At 41.7% G+C, this 24,709-nt stretch overlaps 1 long non-coding RNA gene across 4 annotated transcripts in view; it reads left to right on the top strand.

Annotated features, from left to right (window-relative positions):
• Window positions 1-21,810, top strand: part of LOC111934023 (uncharacterized) — a 118,010-nt gene extending 96,200 nt beyond the window's left edge. For 2 of the 4 annotated variants that reach the window (XR_015275757.1, XR_015275745.1), the window contains exons 3-7: window positions 965-1,051; window positions 2,763-2,899; window positions 7,195-7,400; window positions 10,731-10,816; window positions 18,997-21,810. This is a non-coding gene — a long non-coding RNA (uncharacterized LOC111934023). The remainder of the gene's footprint in view (window positions 1-964; window positions 1,052-2,762; window positions 2,900-7,194; window positions 7,401-10,730; window positions 10,817-18,996) is intronic. The other 2 variants (XR_015275753.1, XR_015275744.1) reach the window with 1 other exon arrangement.
• The last annotated feature ends 2,899 nt before the right edge of the window (window positions 21,811-24,709 follow it).

The following is a 24,709-nucleotide window of genomic DNA, read 5'->3' as shown; positions in this document are numbered from 1 at the left end:
ATTTGCCCTTTGGTGGAACCCTGGGCTCCCCTGCCAGGCTAAGCACTTGCTGCCAGAGCACTTAGCACAGGGAGGAGCGTTCCCATCACATCTTTCTCAATGGCAGGTCACAGAAACCATGAACCCAAGTAGCTGCCATCAGAAAGGATTTTTATTTTTATCCCAATTTTATTTTTCCTCATGAAATGAGTTTTAGAGAAACCAGAAAGCCCAGTTTGGATATTTGATGTGAACAAACCAGCTGGCAGCTGTAGTTTTTATTTTAGCCTGGGAATCCTGCTGGCTGTATTTTTTTCCTTCCTTCCTTCCCCATGAGCCCATCTTGCAATTTGAGTTGTTCTGCCCTATAGGTCACAGACGAGTTTGCTATACAATTTTCTGTCTCTGTGTTGATCAAATGCTTTTCTGAATGATTTGCTGTTTGCTGTGGTTGTTAACCTCCTGAGTACTCAGTCTTGCTTCTCTCACCTCTGAGACAGTGCTGAAATACCTGAAGAGAAACCAATATCAGATCATGCATATTCATAGTGATTATTCCCCATTCAGCTGCACAGACAACAATTTTAACACACTCACCAAAAGCAGATATGAGTCAAAGTGATACTTGGGATGGGGGGAGGGAAAGAGAGTCAAGATATAATTTAGGTTTTTTCTCAGCCTTCAGCTACTTTGGACAGTAGCTGTTCCCATGAGATCTTTTGTATATTAGCAAAGGGAATTGTGTGCTTTGATGGTGGAACTTCTCACACTGGAGGAGGTCTCCTGGAGAGATGATGTGGAAAAAGCTGGTGGCATCTGCCCCTGTTAGGGCAGGGGAGAATTTGGCCAGAACTGCTCTGAGAGGACTGCCAGAGTTTGAGCTGGTTGCGCTGGGTCTCTCACACGGTGGGAAAAACCTGCCCTTAGCTCTGGTCTTGAGGAATGCTTTTTTTTTTTTTTTTTTAATGTTACTTCTCTTTCCCAGGAGACTTCCTTGGGTTTATAAATGACTGCATTTCCCTTCGGCATGACAGCTGCAGCTTCACCTCTTCTCGTGTGAACCTGGAGTCAGGTCAGGCTGAAATGCTGAATCCTTCCTTTCTCCTTCCCGTGGTTCTCTGGCCCCCTCCTTCCTTCCCCATATCAACTGCCTGTGTTGCCATAACTTGAGGATTAGCTTTTTCCCTGCAGGACTGAGCTGAAATTCAAGTGCTTTACCGAGCTAAACAAATCTCTTCAATATTAGCAAGGCAAAGCAAAATGCTCGTGCACATGTGTTTTTTGTTAGCTGACTTCTCCCCCAGCCTCATGTTTGGTCCCAGTGTCAAATTCCCCCTTAAATATGCTTAGGAGGTCACAGAAAGCAGGTGAATAGTCATACAATAAAAATCACATCGCACCTCTTAAAAAAAAAGTTAAAAAAAAATATATATCCTCTCTTTCAGTCTTCCTCCCACTCCACCCATCCCTATACACAGTAGAGGCGAAAACCTGATTATGCACTTAGTGGGAAAGAATTAAAAATGAGTTTTCCTAGCAGGTTGGAGCACAGGGATGTAGTTAACAGAATTGTTGCAAATGAGGATGCAGAGTTATCGGGTGCCCAAAGTTAAGCAGGTAAATATAGGTCAGGCCCTCAGCCGATACAAGTTGTCTTCCCTGGAGTGATTCCACACAATCTGGCTTCCAAAGGAACATGCTGCTGCCAGCTGGGTACTTTTGGGAAATGTGTGTTGAGTAAGATGCTGAGGAGATGGCAAAGGTATGTGTGCAGAACACACCTCTGAGTGCTCGGTGCAGGTGTGAGCAGTAGAGCTTGGATGGGGTTTTTGAAACCATGACTCAGTTCCTTTAGGAAGATCAGATACTGGGTTTCTGTTGTGTTAGCAAGGGGAGCTGAGCCAGAGCCCCCACACCCCCAGTGCTGCTCCATGAGTGGAAACTCACACAAATCTCTCTGATTGATTTGACCTTATGACAGAAATTCTAATAAATCCTCGAGGTCCTGTTAATGAATTTTATGAGTCCCCCCAGTAAAGGCAATACCTGTGCTTTGGCAGATATATGAACTAAATCAAAGAAAGCTGGCTTGAGCATTAGAGACAGCGTGAGAAATATTTGTGAGTTAAGTCTCTCAATGAACCCAGGAGCATTGCCTGAAGAATATTCATTCATCTTACAGCCTAGACAGACACTTTTAACTAAAGACTTGTAGCTAAAGAAGCTGTGGATGCATCATCCCTGGAAGTGTTCAGGGCCAGGTTGGATGGGGCTTGGAGCAACCTGGTCTGGTGGCACCCATGGCAGGGGGTATGGAAACAGAGGTTTGCACCTGTGGGTTTTATTCAGGTTGTTTGTGTGTACACACTGATTTTAATGGCCAAAAGTTGACAGAATGAAGAACAGTAATATTGAGGAAACATCATTGTGTTCAGCTCTGTGCTTGGGTATTTACTTCTCTCAGCAGGGCACTAACATGTGAAAAGGTTTTTAACAAAAGGTTGTCATAGCTCAAGGCCAAGACCTGCCTCTTGTTTTACTGAGCAATGTGTTTCACTTATATTTGAGGTCCCTTTTGAAAGAGAAGCTGTCATGGTATGTGCAGGTGTGTAAGCTATGAACCTTTGTATAAAGCAGTGAATTTATTTGAGCTGAGATTTGTTCTCGGAAGTTAGTCTTTGGTCTGTGAAAACAATTCTCCCCATTACTCTAAGATAGATTTTCTTGGCAATAAATATCCTGGTTTTTATCTTGATTACTTTTTTTCCCTTTTGTTCTCACAGCCCTGAACTCTGCTCCTGAGTCTTTGGTGCTCTGTAATTTCCAGTTTTTCCTCATGTAAAATAGAGGACGAAGACAGCAATTGAAACAATTGCAGTAGAGAAGGTTTTCAACCTCTGCCTCTGCTTGCTGGCACACTGTGAGTCTTAAATAACATGTTTATAAAGTGGTCTGATGTGTGACATTCAGATGAATGCAAATGTCGTTCAGAAGTGCATAGACCTGCAATTTATATAGCAAATACACCTTTCGTGTTCAGTAAATTCAAAGTCAATCACCCTAGTCTCAGGGTGACAGTATTTTAAGCCATAGCTGTGCAATTCTACTAATTAAAAAGTTGGGAGGCAGAAAGGTCCCATTAATTCAGCCTGTATCTCTCCAGGATTCTTTTGCCTATGAAAAAAGAAAGAAGCAAACTTTTGGTGCAAAAAGGTTCAACCTCTAACTTTTTTTTTTATTCTTTCATGGGTTATAAAATCCATGTAATTACTTATAGGGACTCTTGGTGATTGTGATGATAGTGTTTAGAAGCAATTAATTTGGAGCTTTAGTCTCATAAATAGTAGATGGCAGTAACTCTTGCTTAATAGCAAGGGAAGCAGCCCTGGACCTTTACTGGATTCTTTAGGGTGTTCAGCTGAGACTGGAAAAGAAGAGATCTTTGTGGTGGGTGAGAGGGTTGATGTGCTTGCATGACATGTAAGTGAAACATGTTTTGCCTCTGGAACACATAGATGAAGTGCTTTCCTCCTCCTTAAAGGAAGTTGTAGCAGTAAAAAAATGGAAGTGACAGAATGAGTCTTAAAATTTCATCCCCTAGTGAGAAATCTGAGATTATTACTAACATCAACTTTTTAAAGAAAATCAATAACCCAGAGCTATCTATTTGAAAGCATAACAGAAGACTGACTTTAAGTGTGAAAAAAAACCCAAAACATTCACAGGTAGCAGCTGAAGAGGGTGGTTTTAAAATTCATTATTATTTTTGCAACTTTTTACCAGTGGTTAAAGTTTGCTATTAGAGCAAATTGCTTGCGGTGGCAATATCCTTGCAGGGAACCATTGCTTATATCCCATGTGTTTGTTTTTCCTGAGAATCTAATTTTCTATTTCAGCCAGGAGCAGAGTGCAGAGATCTGCACAACATTGTGGAAGTGTTACCCATGAGGTTACAATGAAATACCCACTGCAGCCACCTCATGCTTTAAAGATCTCAGAGGATGAAGCAGAGCTCAGTTGCCTGCTGTAGAAAGAAGTAAAATAAATAAATAGATAGATAAATTACCAAGAAAAAGTAAAATGCTCCCTACACACCAGGAGTAAAAATGTAACGGTGTCCTGTCTCTTCTGAGCAGCCTCAGAAGGAGAATTAGGGAAGACTAAGTTGTGCACGTTGGATAATTCTGCACTTTGCACTGCAGAAGCTGCCAAACCTGCTCCAGCTCAGGTCCTCTGAGGGCCTGGGACATTCACCAGCGACTGGGACAGTCAACATGGTGAAATGTACCATCATGCTGGGGCAGGAAACTGCTTGTGGAAGTGTTGATGGCTTTGATCCGCTTGGGACCGGTCACACGGGATGCCCACGTGTTGTTTATTGCTTACAGGACAGGAGCTTGGCAGCAGCAGTGGAGTGGAGGATGTATTGAGGTGGGGAGGCTGGGGATGATGAAAGACACATCTGCCCACTCAGCCTGGGAGGATGGGGCTGCTCTGGAAGACAGTCCTGTTAGCACAGCTGCTCAGTTTTGATATTCTACTGCTTTATTTCATAATGAGGGTTTGGATTTGGACCTTTTTGTCTCGCTGTCACAAGTCTTTCACTTGTCTTTGTATCTTGGGAGCTTTGTGAGTGAGGATGGGTTTGGAGAAGGACCTGCTGTGATGATAAATAAGGTACAACCAAAGCCATGGGCCCCAGATAATAGATGTTCCATTCTGCAGGACGCACCCGTTTGGGCAGTTTAATTTCTAACCAGTTAAAGATCCTTCTTGTGAAAAATGACTCCCCATTCCCAACCTTATAATGAAAGTAAAATAGTGGGAAGACAGATGAGTTAGCACTCCTAGAAATCTATTATGTAGCTGGGTGAGAAATAAAACAATTTGTCTCCCCCTTGACTGACTTTTCTTACACCAAATAACTGTGTAATTGTCTTAAACCCCGAATAGAGAGCACAGTCTGGAGGGGAGAGGTTCTTATATTTCAGCTGGCTCCCAGCTGCTCAGCTGGGGAGAACAAGGTTGCATGTGTGAAGGGAATGCACTGGGAACCCATTTCTCAGAGCTGTGACCCTTTTCCTGCTTGTCAGATGCACTGATTATTTGCAATACGTTTTCTTGTTAAGTATTGTGTGAGATTTTGGCAATACAGCTGCCTCTGAGGCCAAAAGGAGTCCTCAGCTGGCTGGGGCTTGGGTGGACAGGGTGGGATTGTGCACCCTATGAACAGCAAGAGGAGCTGGCTGGAGCCATGGAGCTCAGAGCCACACCTTGGATGTGACAGTGATGGGGCAAATGCACTCAGGAGCTAAAAGATATAAGAACCCAAGTAGTTATTAATATTTTTTAAATTTGCATTATTTATATTTTTATTCTCTTTTAAAATTGCTGAAACAATGCAAAGGAATTTTGTGGGAGTGAGACTACTTTTTTCTGGGTTTACTGTAGCTGGATATGTTGTTGTACCTTCCTTATATCATATTTTGAAGTGCTGATTCTGAATGCTCTCCATGTAGTTCAGAACCCTTTTTTACCATGCATCATATAGGCTAAATTTTAGAGCTACACGTGGCAGTGGCTTCCCCTTAATGAAAGAGATGGAAATCTCTTCTGATGGTATTGGAACTGATGGAGTTTGGATCAGGAAGTGGAAGAGACTTCAGGAAGTACCAAGAAGCCAGTTTTTCAGCACATGTCTTGAATCTCACCCTCTTTGTTGGTATCTTTGTAAATGGTTTTCTAAAAAATGACCAGTTTTATTTGAAAAAGTGTATTTTTTTTCTCGATATGAGGCATGTGAAATTCAGATACTATTGGGTCTCTTAAGTTTTGTCCAGGGGCTAGCAGTAATATATCTTTCAACTCAAGCTTTCAAAACAATCAGTAGTTTATTGTGTTAGGACAGATTTCTCCTCTTCTGAGAGCAGAAACTGTGTTTTAATAGCAATGTTGATAGCAATCTTTTTAAAATTTCGAAGTTGTGGTATGGAGAAATTCAGAGCTCGCAGCACAGCACAAACTTTTGTAATTAAATCAAAGAGCTCCCCTGTTGAGAAGTGAATTACTAAAGGCTCTGTATCATCTCTGCCCCCTTGACATAATCCCAGCCGTGTGGAAAGTGGAGTTACTGCCCAGAAATTAGCAAACAATTCCCAACAATGAAGGCACAATGGAACACACTGAACACACAGCCAGGGAGGAAGTTCAGGTTTGTGTGGTTTGAAAGCAGAGGAGGCAAGTCAGGAAGAAACACACCCTTGAAAAACCCAGGGGTGTGAAAGGGATTTCTGTGCTTTTCTCTCTGCTGCAGGGGTGAGCTGATGGCCAAGAGCCAGTGCTGTCCTGCTGTGGCTCTTTGTGTGTGTGAAACCTGCCCAGCTCCTTTTGGGGCTTGACTGTGAGCAAATGTTGAATCTTTTGTGTCTCTGGAAGCCAGCTGAAGTCACAGTTGATGTGACATCCCAGCTCTGAGCCATGAGGTTGTCCAAACCCATGGCAGAGAGTAGAGGGAGCAAGTTTGCTTTCAGGAGTAGCCAAGGATGGTTTGGGCAGCATTCCATTGCCATCGTGGCAGTGCTTTGGTGAGGGCTGTTCTGTTTGATTGCCTTTGCCCTCTTTGTGGATGGATTTCCTCCTGCTCTGGGTTTTCATGCCTGAACCTGCCTTGTCAAGATTTGATTATGGTTTAACTCTGTGAGGCTAAGCGGGGGAAGCTGTCCCCTGAGCATGAGGCAGCAGGGTACAATGCTCATGCTTTACTTCACCTCCTGGCATGATCAAACTCCTGTTCCAGCAAAACCTCACCAAATGAGTTTGGCCAAGGTGTAGAGGTGTGTGTGGAGACACTTCTGTGCCTGGGGTCTTTGCCTCCAGGCTGCTCCCAGGGAATGGGCTCCTTGACAGCTCAGGTACAACTTCTCCTGCTTGGCTCTGGCCTTGGTGCTCCTCCACACACATGCAAGGTGAAGAGTAAATGACTGCTTGAATGGGAAGGAGCTGAAAAGTACACGTGGTTTGGAGCCTGGTTGTATTAAAGAAAAGCTAATGACAGATATTTACATGGAAAGGTCAATAAACATTTTCTACATGCTTTTGACTGGCCCACTGTTAATGTATTCCTAATGGAAACAAATTGGATTGTCAGTCAGTCCACTGCCTTTGTCAGTCCTGAACGCCATTTAAAAATAACATTATTTTAACATGTTTTTAAAGCACCTTTTCCTAACATGATCCAGAAGGCTGTAGAAAAACAACTTGGAATAATCTTGAAACCCATAGAGGGCTAAGCCAGAGAAAAGGAGCCAGCACCTTTGGGCAAAGAAAACCAGAAAAATCTGAGGAGAAGAGCCACGAAGATGGGAGGGAATATATTTTAATGGAAAAAACCTACCTCTAAAACAACATGCTCTACAGAAAAGGTATTTTTTCCTTAAGAAATTCCCACATAAAATGAATGCAATGCTGTATACATTTATTTCATTTTCTCTATATATCTATTCAATTTTCTCATTGAAATAATATCCCATTAGCACCTGGAGCCAGCAAGCTTTTGTCTTTGGAGCTGCCTCAAATTATGATCTTGGTTATTCTATTAATGGAATATGAGATTAGGGAGACTGGGTTAAATGCATCATAAAGCAACAGCAGTGTGCAGCTCAGATGCCAGTTTTATTTTTCTGTGATTGGTTAATCCATGAATTGAGGAGACCACGTGTTTAAATTCCACATTTTTGATATTCCTTTAGCAGTGTCTCCCAGTCTGTGGGAAAACAAAATAATTTGAGGCCACTGCTGAAGGAATGCTAAAGTAAAGCATAGCTTGAGAAAGAATCTTTTAAGAAAATGGTAACTCTGCAGTTTGTGTCAGTCCTGTTCTGAGCAAGCTGACACCTGAATGACAGACAGCAGCAAAGATAAATATAGCAGCAGCACAGCCAGGGAGCTGAGATGAACAGAGGCATATTCCAGTGAGACTCTGTGACATCCTGAACTGATGTCACTGATGAACAGTGAAAAAATCCAAGGATTTGCCTTGTTGGATTTAAAGACATTGATTGAGTCTGAGGCAAGTTCCAATGCAGATTTCCCTTCACTTAAAGCCTGGTCCCCCTGGGTTCAAGTCCTCCCTGAGGATTTTCAGGTGTGGTCATGCAGGATCAGGAGCTCCTCATGAAGCTGGTCTGTTCCTCTTTTGGTACTTAAAAAACTTACTACTATTTACATTTATTAATGCTCATCAGGACTTAATACCTGTTTGAAACTAGGAACGTTGAGCTCTGCTCAACTTCTCCAGTAAGATCTGGAGCAGCCCAAACTTGCAAAATAGATGCACCAGTCAAGGAAAAAAAAGGTGAGCCAAGAGTTGGAAGCATTTTATTGTGCTTAGTGTAACCTGCCTACAATAGCAGGTAGAATCTACTGCAAGGGTGAGAATGTAGTTTCCTGCCTTTCACTGACCAACACCTATTTAGTGAGTTTAGTCTGTATTCTGGGATGGTGGGAATGATGTAGTTTCAGGCATAGCTCCATTTTCTGCATCTAGTAGAGGCCCCTATTCTGCTGAGTCCTACAGGTACCCGTTCTATTCCTCTAGGTAAGAATCTGTAAAGGAATATAAATGATTACTGAAGATTTAAGAGAGAAAACCTTTTATTTCTTTTTGTTTTTCTCTGCTTGTTTAATAATAAACCCAAGATTGTATAAACAGAGGTTGTATCTGGTCCCCTCTCCTTTTTGGATTTTCTGTGCCTCTAGACAAAGGCAAACCACATACCTGAGAACAAAACTTCTCTCTCAGAGAGTATTTTATGATGCACCTTTGTATGATATTATACCAAAGCAGAGAAAATATTTATGGGAGAGTTACCCAAGCAGTGTGTGTATATATGTGCACAGCCATGAAGGTATGTGGACTCTCTCTGCAGGATAAAAAGCTTTTTGTGATCATTTAAGAAAGGTATTGAGCTCTACTAAGGGGACTAGATAGCAGCAGTATTCTGAATACTTGTGCTTTTCCCAGACAGCATTCAGAAGTAATCTTTGGCTGCTGAGGCAAGAAAGAAATTAAAAAGCAGCAAATTTTCTCTGATGGGGATTTTTTGGCTTCTGTATGAGCCTGGGTCATGTGACTGGACTGAGTTGATTTAGGAGCAATGCACTGCAAATCTCTTTGAGTGCTGACTTCAGAGGCTGCTAGGCACTGCAATTAGATAGTGTTTGTAGGATAGGGGGATTAGAAAAAATAGTCACGTTACAGCTGCCCTGTGTCTCAAAGCTTGTTTGGAAACACTTTTAATTGGTCTATCTGTCATGCCTTTCGTTTGGATTAAGAATGGCTGGTGCTCTGTGTTGCCCAGAAGCAATAATCTCAGCAAGACCATGTTCTCTTCACAGCTTCATTAACCTGTACAATAAACAGTCAGGGCTTTACAGTATAAATGTTCACAGAGAAAATGTTTTGCAGCTCTTGTATGGGCCATCTGTCTTTTGACATAGCCTTGGGTGAATGCTAGATTGTTATTTCCTAAAGAGTTCAGTACAAAAATCAAATGTTTAGGGCCCTGCAGATATTTCAAGTGGACCCCAGCTCTTTTTGTGTGCACCATCCCCAGAACCCTCTTGTGGGTTCCTTCAGCAGAGTTCAGTGTAGCTAGAAAGGCATGAGTGGGTGCTTGGGATGTCTGTAGCCTTTAGGAGGGTGGAAGTGAAAAGACAGGTTCCAGTTATTCCCCTAGAAAATAAACAGTGCTTTTTCACAAGCTGCATCTTGCTGATTTTGGCACCAGACTGCAGTATGCCCTAGCTGGAGGGAAGAGCTGGGTGGAGAGGCCTCATGGAGAGATCTCCAGGATAAGCTACACATCTGAGAAGTGCTTTGAGAGAGGAGCAGAAAAGGGGAGAATAACCCAACCACGAAGGGACTTGGGTTTATAGCCAAAACTTGGCTGAGTGACCTGCCAAAGAGAGAGCTGGATTTTGGGACTGCATGTTCAGATGGCCCTCTCAGGCAATAACTAAACTGGTACTTAAGACAAGAGGTTCCAGATAGGAAAAAAAATAAAACCAAACAAGACAACAAAACTAAAAAGAAAACCCCAAAGCCACAAAACCTGCCAAAATATAGCAACAATAAGTGTATTAATAGTAATTGGGAAAAAAAAATCTCCATGCCAAAATGCTGGAATGGTGTGGGGAGAGAATGTGTGACACTGCTTCTTTGGCTGTCTGTGCTTGAGAAGAGCAGGAGTGAGAGTCGCTTTAGGAGGTTAGGTTGAAAGTGGAGTCAAGAGAAGGAATTTATGGTGTTCCACACTGGGATTTGGGTGTGAAATAGTCCCTCAAGCTTCTTGGATTATTTCTTTGAAAGTAATCCCATGACAGTAAACATAAAACCTGCCCTATTGCTTGCTCTGCTAAGGCTCTCTGGGTGATCTCTCCATGATGGTCTGTCTTATAAAATATGCAATATCTGATTGAGCTGAGATTGATTAAGGCTGTAATGAGGTTGTGTATGTGTTAATAAAACCCTGCTAGGCTGTTGATATAGCAATGCTGCTTCTGTCACAAACTGTTTTAACTTCAGCTTGTGGCAAACAGCTCTGGGCTCTCAAATCAGATTTATTTCCCCATTTGCCTTTGAGTCATTTTATAATGATTGGAAACAACATTTTCAGGGAGATAAATTCCAGTTTCTACTTGAATGAAAATCCTTTTAAAATCCACCTTCTCTGTGTCTTGTGTTCATTCAGGTACTCACAAGAGTTTTCATCATCCAACCTTAACTCGGCTGCCCCGATGACTCTCAGCCTACCAGCAAGGAATGGGCACCTACCAGGTACATTTTTGGATGGCATGGAATTTTATTGGAATAATGTATGCTTTTTAATTCTCTTCTTTGCTTTCCAGAAATGCTTTAGGGTTTGATCAGAGCCTTGAGAGGAGCTAGTCCATGGAATAGCAACCAGTTATTTCATAGACAAGCTACTGGAAAAGAGACAGGATCTCTTCATTTAGCTGAGATGGCACCTTCTGCATTCTCTGAGTCTCTAGCCAAATTCATCCCAAAGATAATGGGTACCACAGGTAATTTAAGGAACAAAGAGCCTCTCCCTGCAGCTATGTGCAACTGCTGGTGGTTACCTAATCCTGCACCTGCACACAATTGCTGATGGTTTCATGATCCTATCTCCTGCTATCTCACACAATCCACTTGCCTCTTTTACATTGCAAAATGTCTGATGTTATAGACTCTTGGGGCTGGACACTCTTACAGGCCACTCATCTCTCTTTGTTCCAGTTCTAATCAAATTTCTCTTCATTTGATTTCCCTCTGGTTATATGTTTGTTTTTAATGTACTGGGAAAACTCTCTTGTGCAAACCAGAGTGTCTGGTGAGGTAGCTGAACCTGATTAGTGTTTCTGAGCATCTCCATGAGATAATCTGCAGTCATCCTTCCTCCCTGTTCCCTCTCCCTCCCGCTATTGCAAGTAATTTTATAGGCAGTGAGATCATGCATTCAGAGATGTTGTCTTGGTGTAAACTTGTATCTGCTAACACATCTGTGTGAACCATTTCACATCAGCTTTCGGTAGCAAACTGAGGTGCTCCCATTCCTTCATGTCTGCTGAGTTTCTTTCCTTGTGGAATTTTCCAATGATGAAACAAAGTATCTAGCAGTCAGGAATTATATCTAGGTTTTAAATCTCTTTTTTGAATCATCTCACAGTTTTCCCAGCTATTTCATGGTCTCAAACTATTTAGTTCTCCTTGTGTCTTGTCCACTTTCAGGACAATTTTTAACATGAGCTGTTTGTTACTTACTGGTTCCACTTTATAGCTCTCTCTTAAAGCTCTGGATCACGTTAAGTGTATGTGTGGAAACCAGCAAATATGAGTGGTTTGCCAGAGGTCATTAGCAGCTGTTTTAGATCCTAGAAACTCTTGGAACCCTTTCCTCTAATTATGAGAAATAACAACATGCACCTGTGTTATATTTTTTATCTGCACATCTTGAAATTATTCATAAATATCTGTCAAATATTCACCACTTCTACATGGGAAGGTAAAAGTCTGAGTAAATGGACGGACCCAGTCACCAAAGAAACTAAAATAATGCACTGTCCCTTTCATCCATGCCAAGATGCTCTGGATCCACAGCTCTGAATGAGACCCCTGAGCTTGCAGGACAATGCACTGGGAGAGCTTGGGATGTCAGTGTGGTGCACAAAAGCCAGAATATGGAGTGGAAGACAATGTAGTTTCACAAAGAATTAAGGGTTTACACAGGTGCCTTTCTGGGTGTGGATACTTTTAGGGGTGTCTTATTTGCTGCTCTTGGAAAGGAGTTTTTGTTCTTTTCATGCTTAAGCTGCTTTTTTGCATTCTCAGGGCAGATGGCAAGAAAGGCAGTTACATTTTTGGCTTGGTAATTCCTTCAGAAGCTAACTCCACTTTTCTGATTCCCTCCTCTTTTGCTTAAACCTCTGGAACGTAATTAATGTAGGTTCATTAATTAATAAATTAATTAAAAATAAGTTGGAGAGGACCTTAATAATAATCTGGTTCTACCTCCCCTGCCGTGAGCAGACAAATTCCACTAACCCAGGCTGCTCAGTGTGACTTTGAACAGGAATGGGGCACCCACAATGTGTGGATCTGAACGAAAGCTCTGAGATCATCTGACTTGTCCATGTGGATATGGACACAAACCCTCAAAGTAAAGATGATTTCTGACCCAATGGTAGAGTTAGGTGTAATTACTGAGGGTACAGCAGACCACAAGAGCATAACTCTCCATGTTGAATTGGAGTGGAAAAATGCTCATTTGGAAGAGCCTGATTCATACATTACTTCATGTCAGAAACAATTTTCATATTGAGAAGAGATTATTTGCATTTGATTACTAAAAGCTGATGTTTAGTCAACAACTATTTATAATTCTGAGGGAGAATAAGTAATTCCACTTATTAGCAGGCAGATATATACAGACCTTAATCAGAAGGCTGCAAGGATTTCTGTGATGAATTTTACATGAAAGCACAGTGCTGCATCTGACACCGGTTGTCCAAACTGGAAATCAATATTTCTGGGTTTGATGACACTTATAAAGAAGGAAATCAAGCTTGTTAGTGTCTGTCATGAGATGAAGGGGTATTTAATTTTCAGCAAAAATCTGCAAGATTTTTGGAAATCCTGAGGACTGAGGATTTTTATTTTTTTAACCAGTTTATCCAAGGTACTCTTCCTATATAAAAAACTGGTTTTTTATGGATATTTCCTGTGGGGTGGGTTTGTGTAGGGAAGCATGTTTACTATGGGATCACAGTCTTCTCCATAGTACTTTTTGATATATAATTACACTGTTTTGGTCACATACAACTCTATTATCTTATGATTAAACTCGTGTATGAATTGTTGTCTCAGAGAGTGCAATGCTGAAATACAGACATGGCTTAGTCATTTGGCCAATTACACAACTTAAAATCTGATTTAACACTGGAGGTATTAATCTTAGGGGGATTTTCTCATCTACAGGTTGATTTATTATAATAGTAATAATAATAATAATTAAAAAAACCTTTAAGAATGGTTTGAAATGGAAAGCCTTTGGAATGTAATATAGAAATCTTTCAGAAATACCAATGATAGAGAGGTTTATAATAATTCATCCATGCAAGACAAGCTGGTACCTCTCACCACTTTATTCTGCCAACTTTTCATCTTTTTTTATCCCTCTTTTTATACCCTTTCTGGCTGCTAGAATTGGGAAGATGAATTGCATCTGTCAGTCATGAAACAAAATTCAGGGGAATGCCAATTTTAGGTTTAACAGCATGTATGTTTTGGGCCTTTATGGAAGGAATATTTTTGAGCTGTTCCTTGGACAGGTTAAGTATTGAATTATGGCCTTAGATTTTCAGATACACCCCAACCAATTCACTGCTTGGCAAGTCCCTGTAGACACTTGTAAATCAATGCCATGGTTCATTCCATGGTTCTTCAGCCAGAAGAGTAAGCCATGGTTCAGCATGAGACTCCTTTGGTCCCTTCTGCCAAGGAGGTGAAGGTGGGGAAGAAGAGCTGCTCTCTCTGCTGACTCTGCCTGTGGATGAGAAATTAAATGCTCCAGCTCTGCAGTGCTGAGCATCCATCCTGTTTGAGGGAGACTGTGGTTTGCTGCTCACATCTATCCACTAGCCATGCAGGGCAGAGTGAATGGAGTAGTTGGTGTTCAGGTTTTCAAAGGACCAGGAGTGAAATTTCAATTTGTCCAGAAAACACAGTGTCATGTTTCCATTTCTTGTCTGGCTTAACCAGACATTAACTTAGTGTTACTATGGGCCTGTATTGCTGAGTTACTGCCAAGAGAAGGTGAGAGTGTGTTGCTGTGAGGGGTGAGTGAGCAAGGACAGCCACCCTCTAATCCAGTAGAACAGAACTGTGTCCTTGCTGGATAATATGACATTGTCCTGCAAATTATTTTTTTTTTCTTTTTTTTGAAAGTAAATCCTTTGTTGATTGAGTAGCTGAGGCAGATATTTGAAGACCTCTCTTTGCTCCCAGTGTAAGTATAAGCTGATGAACAGTGGGCTTCTGGGTTTTTTCATCCATGCAGTGTTTGCTAATGAGCCTTCACCATGTCTTTGAAAAATTCTTTATGGTGGTGAGAGGAGCAGCAGATGAGCAATGTGATTAGTGATGCTGTCCATATGAACTCAATTGTTTTCTCCTTTTCAGGTTAGTAGGTTCATATCACAGGGCCCTGGTCACTGCAGGCTGGGCATCTCCAGCCACAACACTGCTGGAAGAATCTGGGAAAATGGGAAAAGCTGTTGCAAAAGAAACTAAAGAGTAGTCATGGGCAGCATTGTTAATGATGAATTTCTTCCTGAGCTGGATCTAGCAACTCTCAGCTGGGAAAAATATTGATAGAAGTAGCTGGGCATGGATTTCAGAGGTAGCAGAAGTAAATGATAATGTGAGTACTGCTCTGGGCAGAGGGTTCTGATAGGCTTGCCAAATAGTGGTACACATTTTAGGCTCCTATTATCTATCTTCACAAGGCTTTTCTGCAACTGTCTCTGTCTACAGGCTGAAATTCCATGATATTATGGAATGAAAATACCTAATTGTGCTTACAAATCAGGTAGTTAAACTTCCAAATCCTTGACACCTTAGTATCTTTGTTTTCCAGATTGTATGAATCCTAAGGGTCAGAAAAGGAGATTTCCATCAGTGAAGCTGTCATCCTGACACATTTCATCCAGGACTTATGGCATTTTGTAAATGCCACCTTAACAATCAGGGATAAGGTATTGCACAGAAATATTTTTGGTAAATGGATAGAGGCCCTTTCAGAGGCAAAAATGGAGACTGTCACAGCAAACATCCCCAGGGCTGGACACTGTCACCCATTGGATCAGTGGTGGAACTCACAATTTTTCTCTTCTGCTTTACTTATCCTGCCCAAGCAGCTCCTGATGAGTGAGAATTTCTCACTTAAGGAGCTGGCTCCTGTAGAAACAGGGGTGGGCTCTCACCTGTCCTGCTGTAGAGCTATTGGCAACTCTTCTGTTTTGCTTCCAACATCAGGAAACACCACAAGGACAAGTAATTATTTCAGTGTGGTTTAAAATATGTCAACCCTCAGGTAACAGTAGTTTAGCAAATGAATCACTGCAGAGTTAAGTGGGATTTGGATCTTCAGATTCTTATTTATAAGGTAATTTTAGTGTAAGGGGAGGGTGAACCAGAAGTTTTGTGATAAATAGAGGCTTAATTATGGCAATAAACTGTGGCTTCTTTCTCAGAATGGCAGCCTCATTTATTTACTTCTAAAATAGTGTGAAAAAACTAACAGGAAAAAATAACATTTTATCATCCAGAGTAGTTCTCCTTCTTTTATGAGATATAATTAATAACACTCTTACTGCAGTTGATGTCCTCTCCAGAAAGAGCCCAAATAATGCAGTAGAGCTTTGTCTTTTTTTCTAAGGCACTTCACAGATGATTGCAGTTATTCTTACTGTGAGACACCGTGATGCTATTCCCACTGGAATATTTGTCAAAGTGAAGCCCTGACAGCTTGAAAACATGATGGGGAGAAGAGCATCTCTGGCTGGTTCTGTCTGGGCACAGGCAGTTCTGTGGCAGGAAAAGGCAGTCACGCAAGTGAAAGCGTGGACAGGATGATGCTGTTGTCTCTGTGTGACAGCTCATCCAACTGTCTTCTGCAGACCTTCCTGCCAAACTAAAATATGGGCCTCCAACAGCTCCTTGTGAGTGTCTAGACATCAGATCAAGATTGTTGAAATTTTCTTAACTCAGTCCCAAATGCCTTTATGGTTGAAACATCACCATCATGTTTTTGCTCATTACAGATGTCTCCTGTCCAGGCAGTGTTTAGATTCCTGTAGCTCTGAAAATCTTACATCCACATTTTGTCTGGGTCCTGTGTAATATTTGAGGGAGCAGCCTGTTCTGTCTACTAGTTTAAATAAAACTTGTGTCCAGGTGGTAGCTTTTATTTAATTTCAGCAACATCATTTTTCCTCTGACTTTGACAGACGCCGTGTGGCTCAGTTATAGGAACTGAATATATCACTGTGCCTGTGCTACCTATGTACTCATTCCTCTCTCTAATCCTCCAAATGGCTTTTCTTCATTTCCCAGAGCTTTCACAGACTCTTCCCCACTTATCTTGCAGTCTGTATCAAACAAGATCAAAGTTCTTGCCTCCAATCAGCCCATAATGCTGGCCTTCATCACCTGCTCATTACATTTTCAATCACACATTTCTGCTCCTTTCTCTCAGGCAATCCTTCACTCTTGGAGGAAAGCCACCATCACCCCTCCCCACAAGTGCCATTATCAGCCTTGGAGTCCATTTTTACCATTGCCTGATGATAATTATTAGGCCTGTGGAAGGTGCATGTCACGCTCATCATCTTGATCTCACCATTTCCTTGTAATTTTTCCTCTTTCTGCACATTCCTGTCATCTCTCGCCTTTGGATGGGGACCTCTTTTGGGTCAGGGTGGCCTCAGTACATTGTGCAAAATTAGTAACAATAATATCTGAATAATTTTGAAATATGAAGAATATTCATATTCATGATTTTAACATCATAAATCTGCTCCCAATAAGACTTCAAAATTAACTACTTGCTTAACAGCTTTTTGCTGTCCTGTGAAATGAGTTAGTTATATATGTACTTTATTCAGTTTTTTAGTAGATGTGGGAGTAGATTCAGTCACAAGAACTACTCCACAGCTATCTACTTTCTCACTAGCAACATCAGAGCAAATTTAAAGACATGGTAACATTCTGAAAAGGATACAGAGAAAATGGTTCAAATTAACTAAATCTCCACGTTAATGGATTATTCAAACCTTCTGGGGGGAAGCATTCATGCAAAGTTTAAATTCCCTTAATTTTCACTTTGCAATAAATATTCTGTTTTAAAATATTCACATAGCATTTGGGGACATTGTTATCCCCTCTTATTTTTTTCTGGCTTCCTGGTTTGCCTGGGTGGGAAACTGAGTACTGGGCTGGGGACTGAATTCTCTCACTGACCTCTCTTCGGCTGATCTTTGGGATATACAACAGAGGTTTGCTTGACTTTGTGCCCAGATATATCTGTGGGAGTCTTGTGCTCACCCAGCCGTGTTTGGAGCCAGCTTCCAGGGGCCCTCTGGGTGCAGCTGATCCTGGGATATCCGTGTGAGCAGCAGGAGGTTCCTCAGAAGGTTCTGGATGTGCAGCTGGGGGATCTGGGACTGGCACTGGCCCATTCAAAAGCGTGGTGGAGAGCAGGGATCACAGTTTGCAGAGCTCATGGTCTGGATCCAGTGTTGCAATTCTTTGTCCTTCCAGAGGAAGACAGGTGACTACATTTAGCAGGAGAGCTGGTAAATTGAGTCCTTCTTTTGACCACCTTTTAGAGCCACTAGAACTGTTCTGCAGTCAAAACCCCACTCAAATTACACTTGTTTAATTGTCAGCCTGTGTGGGAGACTACTAACACCATCTCTACTGCATGAATGTATGTGCCATGAATATTTCAAATGAAAGCCTCCTCACCCCCCCAACATTAATTTTATAGATGGATAATTAATTATCCTCCCTATGGCAACTGGCTGTGGTTTATATTAACTTGCAAATCAAAAGAACAGCCTGAAAAATGACAAGGTAATTTTTTAATAAGGTATGTCTTCCGTGTTTATTTGTATTTTATTACCCAGCAGTCTGTAAAGTTATCTATTTAATTTGGAAAAAAACACATTATCGCGGTTTGAGTAATCTCCCATGGAAAAAAATAAAGATTATTTTGCAACCACGGTGTTGAAATATATTGTACTGCACTCACAAATATGCTAACCAGATAGATATCTTTGCCTGATTTAAGTAAATCAGAATCTCACTCTCTCATTACAATGACTGTGACAGTAGTGTTAATGTTCATAGAACCCTTGCATGAGTTTTCTCCTGATATGTGATGTTACCAGACACGAGATCTCTGTCCTGTGGTTTCCTGCCATAATTTTAATATTTTCTTTCTTTCTTTACTTCTGAGATAGGACCAGGATTTATTTCAACAACAAGTGTTTTGCAATTAGTTTTGATGGAGCCAGGATTTCACTGGTTCTCTCTAGTCCACAAACCCCAGAATTGTTCCACTAATGTGTAAGGAAGTTTGTACAAGCAGCTCTTCCACATTAAGGGAATGAAAAAGTACAGAGGAGCTCCTGCCAATGCTTGCTTCACATTGAAAGTATTCTGAGGAAGATTCTAAGAAATGAGGATGAAAGTCATGGAGGGAGAAAGAAGGAAAAAAAACCAACAAGAAAACTGGCAACATTTTCATAGCTGTTTGTACCCTTTCCACAGAGTGGTGTTTACCACTTGTGGTCCTGCTGTTTCTGTGGCTTATCAGGAAATAATGAGCTCTGCAATCCTGGCCAAGTTTAGCAAAGTCACTAATTGCTAATTGCTTTGATTTCACTTTTCAGCTTCTTGTCCCATCGAGCCTGGGACTGTGCCTGAAGGTGGTGACAGATTCCTGGTGTTTGGGGTGTTCCAGATTCCTGTGTGTGTCCTTCCCTTGGAGAAAGGCAGCTCTGCTGAATGTTGCTCTCGATCCTGCACTTCTACCCATGTTGCCAGCAGGAATAATCACACCTCTATTCACGTGGATCCATCTGCTGCTTCATCCTGCTTCGGCCATGGGAAGTCCCAGATGTGCTCATGGATGATTTTGGGTGCCCATAAGGGAAGAGGGGATTTCTCCCACACCCCAAGGCCAGCTTTTTGAGATGAGCTCATGTCCTCTTTGAAGCTCTGAAACAAATTGCTCTGTTTGTTGCCCTGTTGAAAACTTGGCTGGAAGTCATTGGCTTTCCTTCTGAAGTACAATGGTTTATGATCTCTATATTCCTTTTGTTCTATTGGCATAGTTTAGAGATTTCTTTACTATTCATATTTATGCATCACTTCTTGGAAGCCTGTGGGGAAGACAAGATAGAGAAATCATACTTGAAAGAAAAAGCTGTCAAGCTTAATCTGCTGCATTTCTTATTTTCTGGAACTGTGGGAAGAAATCTTTATGGGGCAGTTGTTTGGACAGTCTCTACTGCAGTTTTAGAACCCCTGGCATGTTGATAATGTTTGACTGTATAAAAGATATGGGTGCATGTGAGCACTATAAATCCAAGGTAGGTGCAGCACTGGGAAATTCAGACCCATGGCTTGCAGGGTGTCAGCAGGTGACAACAACAGAGGATTCCCAATGTGTCTGAGTGAGGGGGCTGCAGCCACAGGTGCCTCAACAGGCTCCTAACAGCAGCTGGGAGCAGGCACAGAATCACAGCATTATTGATCATCATCATATTTACAGGTTTAATATATCTGGCTTGTGTCTGCAATGAGAAAAACACGATTTTGGATAGCAGTAGTGTTTTGTCTGCCTGAGTGATCAGTGTTTCACTTAGCACTCTGCTAACTGCCTGCCAGAATCATAAAGGATGCAAGCTGGTGTGTCACATCTCTCTCCAAGGCCGTCAGGATATTTATTTAATCAGAGGGTGAGGGAAATGTTGTGCTAAGCACCTCAGTGAGCAATGTGATCATACTGGGTAAGCGAGAAACGTGCTTTGATGTCTGTGGGGGTGAGTTGGTTTGTTTCAGTCTTCATGGAGGGGCTTCAGTGGTGAATCTGAGTTTGTTGGACTCTTAGAGCCCCCACAGTGTTGGGATGGGGTGGAGCAGGCCCATTCAAGGGTTAGCTGACTTGCTGGAATGGAGGTCGTGGCTCTGTGCTGACCCAGTGAAGGGAACCATGCTGAGTGTAGGATGGCATCCAGCAGCTGTGACCTTGACCAGCAGGAATTGCTGATACCCCAGCACATCCCATGGGTTGTGCTCTGTCTTCCATTGGTGCTCACGCCCAGGAATACGACTTCACACGGTCTTGTAAAGTTCTTCTCAATTCAGAAACTAGTATCTGGCACCAATAATGAATTTTGAATTCCCTGAGCTAATTGGGAGTAGTCTGAAAAAGCCAGAAAGGACTTTGCCTTTAATTAGAACTTATGTTTCATAAAAGTAATAAATCTTGCTGGGGTTTAGGGCCATCCATGCACTTCTTTTGCTTTTTATTGACTCAAACTTTGGTTTCCCTCTTTGGAGTGTCACTGATCAATATCTTGCCTACCCATATCATGCTGTTTAACTCACATTTTTTCCCATGCTATCCAAAATCTAGATCCTTACTATTAGTAAGCGATATGCAAAGCACTTGATTTCTCTCCAAGCTCAGGATAATCCCCACCCTACCAGCTTCCCTAGAAGAATGCAGCAATCACATTTCCTTTTTCTTTCTTCAAATTTTTTTCATAACCTTGCCGTACTGCAAATTAAAGAGAGTATTCTTTTCAGCCCTGGCACCAAATTAATTTAATTTCCATATTTTCATTATCTTCCTATTAACCACTAGCACTCCGCAACAAAGAAGCTATTTGAAATATATAAAGCTACAGCCATTCCCCGCTGCAAACTCTCAGGGGCACTTCGATAAATTACATCCTCATAATGAAGAAGTAGGGGAAAGAGTGGCAACAATAGATTTTTTTTCACAATGAAATGAAATCAGGATTTGATCTGATGCAACATGACTTGCTCACAGCGCAGATAGAATATCAAATTATCCCTGTGAAATTTAAACCTTGCTGTATTCCTCCCCTTGTATCCATTGTTCTGCTGAAACCTTGAAGACTGCATACAATAATTTGCAAATGGGGATTTAGTTGATACAGTTTATTTTTGTCAACTTTCTCAATTTAATTATCTTCAGCCTACAGTCTAATTTATGTGCTTGATGTCACTATTCATTAGCAGTGCAGATGCAGCCTGGAAAGAGGTTGTAAAAAAGCCCAACAATGCAGCTGGGTTCCCTCTTTAAACACAGTGCACAAGTTAAATGCTGGAGTTGGTTACAGAACAACACCATCAGAAAAATTATTACCTCAAGCAGAGGAAGAATGTGAGTTTGTGTAAGTAACGTCTGTAGAAGTTGTACTATCAAAAGGATGTAGCTCTAATTCTGTGCCAGGACATATATCTGATTCATTAGCTGTCACTTAGAGGAGAGACAGACAGACCCTAAACTGGAGTTATGATTTTCAAGGTCACTGGCCAAATGAAAAACTGGGAATACATTTCATTGTGGGTCACTGTGAAATGGATTTGTTTGGGTTTTCTGTTCCCTTCCTTATATAAAAATGCCTTACATTGTTTTTAAACAAGTCTAAGGTTTTTTATATTCAAAATGAAATATTTGGAATTTTTTGTTTTGTTTTGTTTTAAGCATAAATTGGAAAACGAAGGTCACTGAAAAAAAAAGAAGCATATTTAAAATATTTTTGGTTTCCACTTGTGTGGATTAAAATTTTTGTTTTAAAAACAAATATTTCCACAATCAAAACCATTTACTGACACTGACAGAAATACACAGATTAATTTTGATTATGAAATACACATTTTTAAGAAAGTTACAGATACTGGTTTGGCTGACACTGCTAAATACAGTCCCTGAGTGATCAGAGATCAAAACAAGGCACTGGCTCTGCTGGTCTCCAGCTCTTCAGGTCAAACCCAGGATTATTTTATGCCTTCCCACAGATTAGGGAGGAGTTTTTTCAGTTCAGGCTCATCTTGCTGGCAGGAAGGCACCTGCTCATGAAAATCTTTTCAACACAGCTTCCTCCCCCTGTCCATCTTGTCCCTGGGGAGGGGGAAATATTATATCCCTGGTCAGAGGAAGGCTGAACCCTTTGCTGTCACCTCCCAGAGGATGTGCCCTGCTGGGTTATGGGCTGAGCCAAGTGGGCACACACTGCTCTGGGAGGTCTGATTACCCTGGCAAGGCTGATCTGTGCTTTAGGCTGGGTGGCTTTGCCTTCTGAATGACATAGTGGCTACTGGGAAATTAATAAATAACACATTAAAACCTAAAAATCCCCCATCCCTCCTCCCCAAGACCAAACTCCTTGTTGGTGCAGAGTGCTCTGCCCACTGTGGGAGGTCTCGCTTGGGCTCAAAACCCTTCTCTGGTTTTGCTGGAATCTCAGGTTTCAGGAGCATGGCCTGCTGCCCTTGTTTCTCTGGCCATGGGGCCGAGGAGAATTCCTCAGTGCCTGACACTTGCCAGCTGGCTGGAGCTGCTGCTGGTTTTGGGGGATCCCATGGGCTGGCAAACAGGTGCCAGTGGCTGCAGTGACTGTCTGAGTGGGAGGTGCTGCTTGGTTTTTGGGGTATTTGGGGTCTGAAGCTGATGAGCCTTTGCATGCCACTCTGGTGACTGCTCCCAGTTATCTGAATTAAACCCCACCCCTTCTTACTATGAAAAACCCAGCCCACGTTGCTTTAAAAATTTAAAGTGGGTGAGTCGTTACATGCATCAATTAAATCAACCCTTCCAGTGACAAGTGGATATTTGATTTTCAGCCCCCAAAGGACAGTACATACTGTATTACACTACAGTGATATTTTCTAATAAATTATCTAGCTGATATCTTGCCTCTGAGGGGGAGAGGTAGATTGTTAACAAAGATGACAAACCCATCTTTTTCCTATTCATGCCTCATTTCCATTATGCACAGGAGCACTGGTCTCAGTGCTCTGTACTTTGTGTACTTTGTGAATGATGAGAGATAGGAAGAGTTCCTGAGTTGCTTATACAAATACATATATATTTTTTAATTTATTTATTTTTTTAGTATAGAATCATAGAATTGCTTAGGCTGGAAGAAATCTTTAAAGGACATTTAGTCCAAGCCCTCTGCCATGACTGGGGACATCTTCCACTACATCAGGTTGCTCAGAGCCCCATCCAATCTGACCTTGAGTATTTCCAGGGATGGGGCATTCACCACCTCTCTGGGCAGCCTGAGCCAGTGCCTCACCAGCCTCCCTGTAAAATACTTATTCCTTATATCTGTTCTAAATTGACCTCCTTTAAATTAAAACCAATTGCCTCTTTCCCTATCTTGCCCTGCTAAAACTTGTACAAAGCAGTCAGAGAGTCAACCTCAGCTTTGCCCTTTCCTCTTCCTTTCCCTACCCAGAAGCAAGTTATTATCTCACTCATAATAATGGAAATATTAAATCAGACTTTCCAGTAATTTTGTATCAGCATTGCTTCACCTTCACATTCACAGAGCCTCACCTAGGGTGGGAAATCACACATCTTGTGCAAGGAGACCATGTGAAGTTTGCTGGCTTGGGGCAGACCCTGGCTCTGTACAGGAGCTGAATAAAAAGGAAAGCTGGGTTTGCTCTCTTTTGGTCTCAGGGACAGCCAGGATTTGTTCCTCAGCATCTCTTTCCTCATTTGTGGAGGTGGTGACCCCAAATATCCCCACTGGGGCTAAGGTTTGGTGAAGAGCCAGAAGAAAGACTGTGTGAGGAGCATTTGTTGGACCCAAGGGTTCAGAGAGGTTTCAGTGGTTTGCAGTGTTTGAGAGAATTACTGAAATTATTAAATTGGAAATAATAAATTCTCAATTAATTCAACATTTTGACTGTGTAAGCTAAGGGCGAGGGAGAGAGATGACAACTGCTGGAACCAAGTTTCACAAACTTCCATGAGTTTTCACTGCTCAAGAAATTATTTATTGATTCCCAGGTTGTTTCAAAAGGATAATGGCATCTGCTAAGGGATCAGGAACCACACAGTGAGGCACCTGTAAATAAACAGGCATAGCAGAAGTCAGAAGGCAGTTTTGAATGAATCTACATTGAAAACACTCCCCTGATTCACTTTTCACATATTTAGGAAAGTGCTTCTTGGGACTCAGTTTCACTTGGATACAAGACATTAGCTCATTGTCTTTTTTGGGAGCTTGTTATGTATTAGTATCTATTTATTAGTATTTGATTCAACAAGTTACATGAATTTGGTCCCAGTAATTTATTTTTTTTAAACACATTTTCATGCAGCTTTATCCCATCAATATGTGACAGAACAACTGGTTTGCTGGGCTGTGTTTTCCCTAGCTCTGCCTCCAAAAGGGTTTTCACAGCTTTTAAATAGGAGTTGTTGTGGTTTGGTGTCTCGGGGCTGCAAGTAAATGGCAGTTCTCCACAGGGAAGGATGTGTCTGAAAAAGGCTCAGCCTTCTGCAGACAGTGGAATAACTGCAGGAGAAGCCTTAATTGGGTACAGGAG

This window comes from Cyanistes caeruleus, chromosome 13 (genome assembly GCF_971803275.1).
Source record: "Cyanistes caeruleus chromosome 13, bCyaCae1.hap1.1, whole genome shotgun sequence".
NCBI classification, from domain to species: Eukaryota; Metazoa; Chordata; class Aves; order Passeriformes; family Paridae; genus Cyanistes; species Cyanistes caeruleus.
Note: the sequence above shows the minus strand (reverse complement) of the source record. Positions and strands in the feature narration are given on the sequence as shown.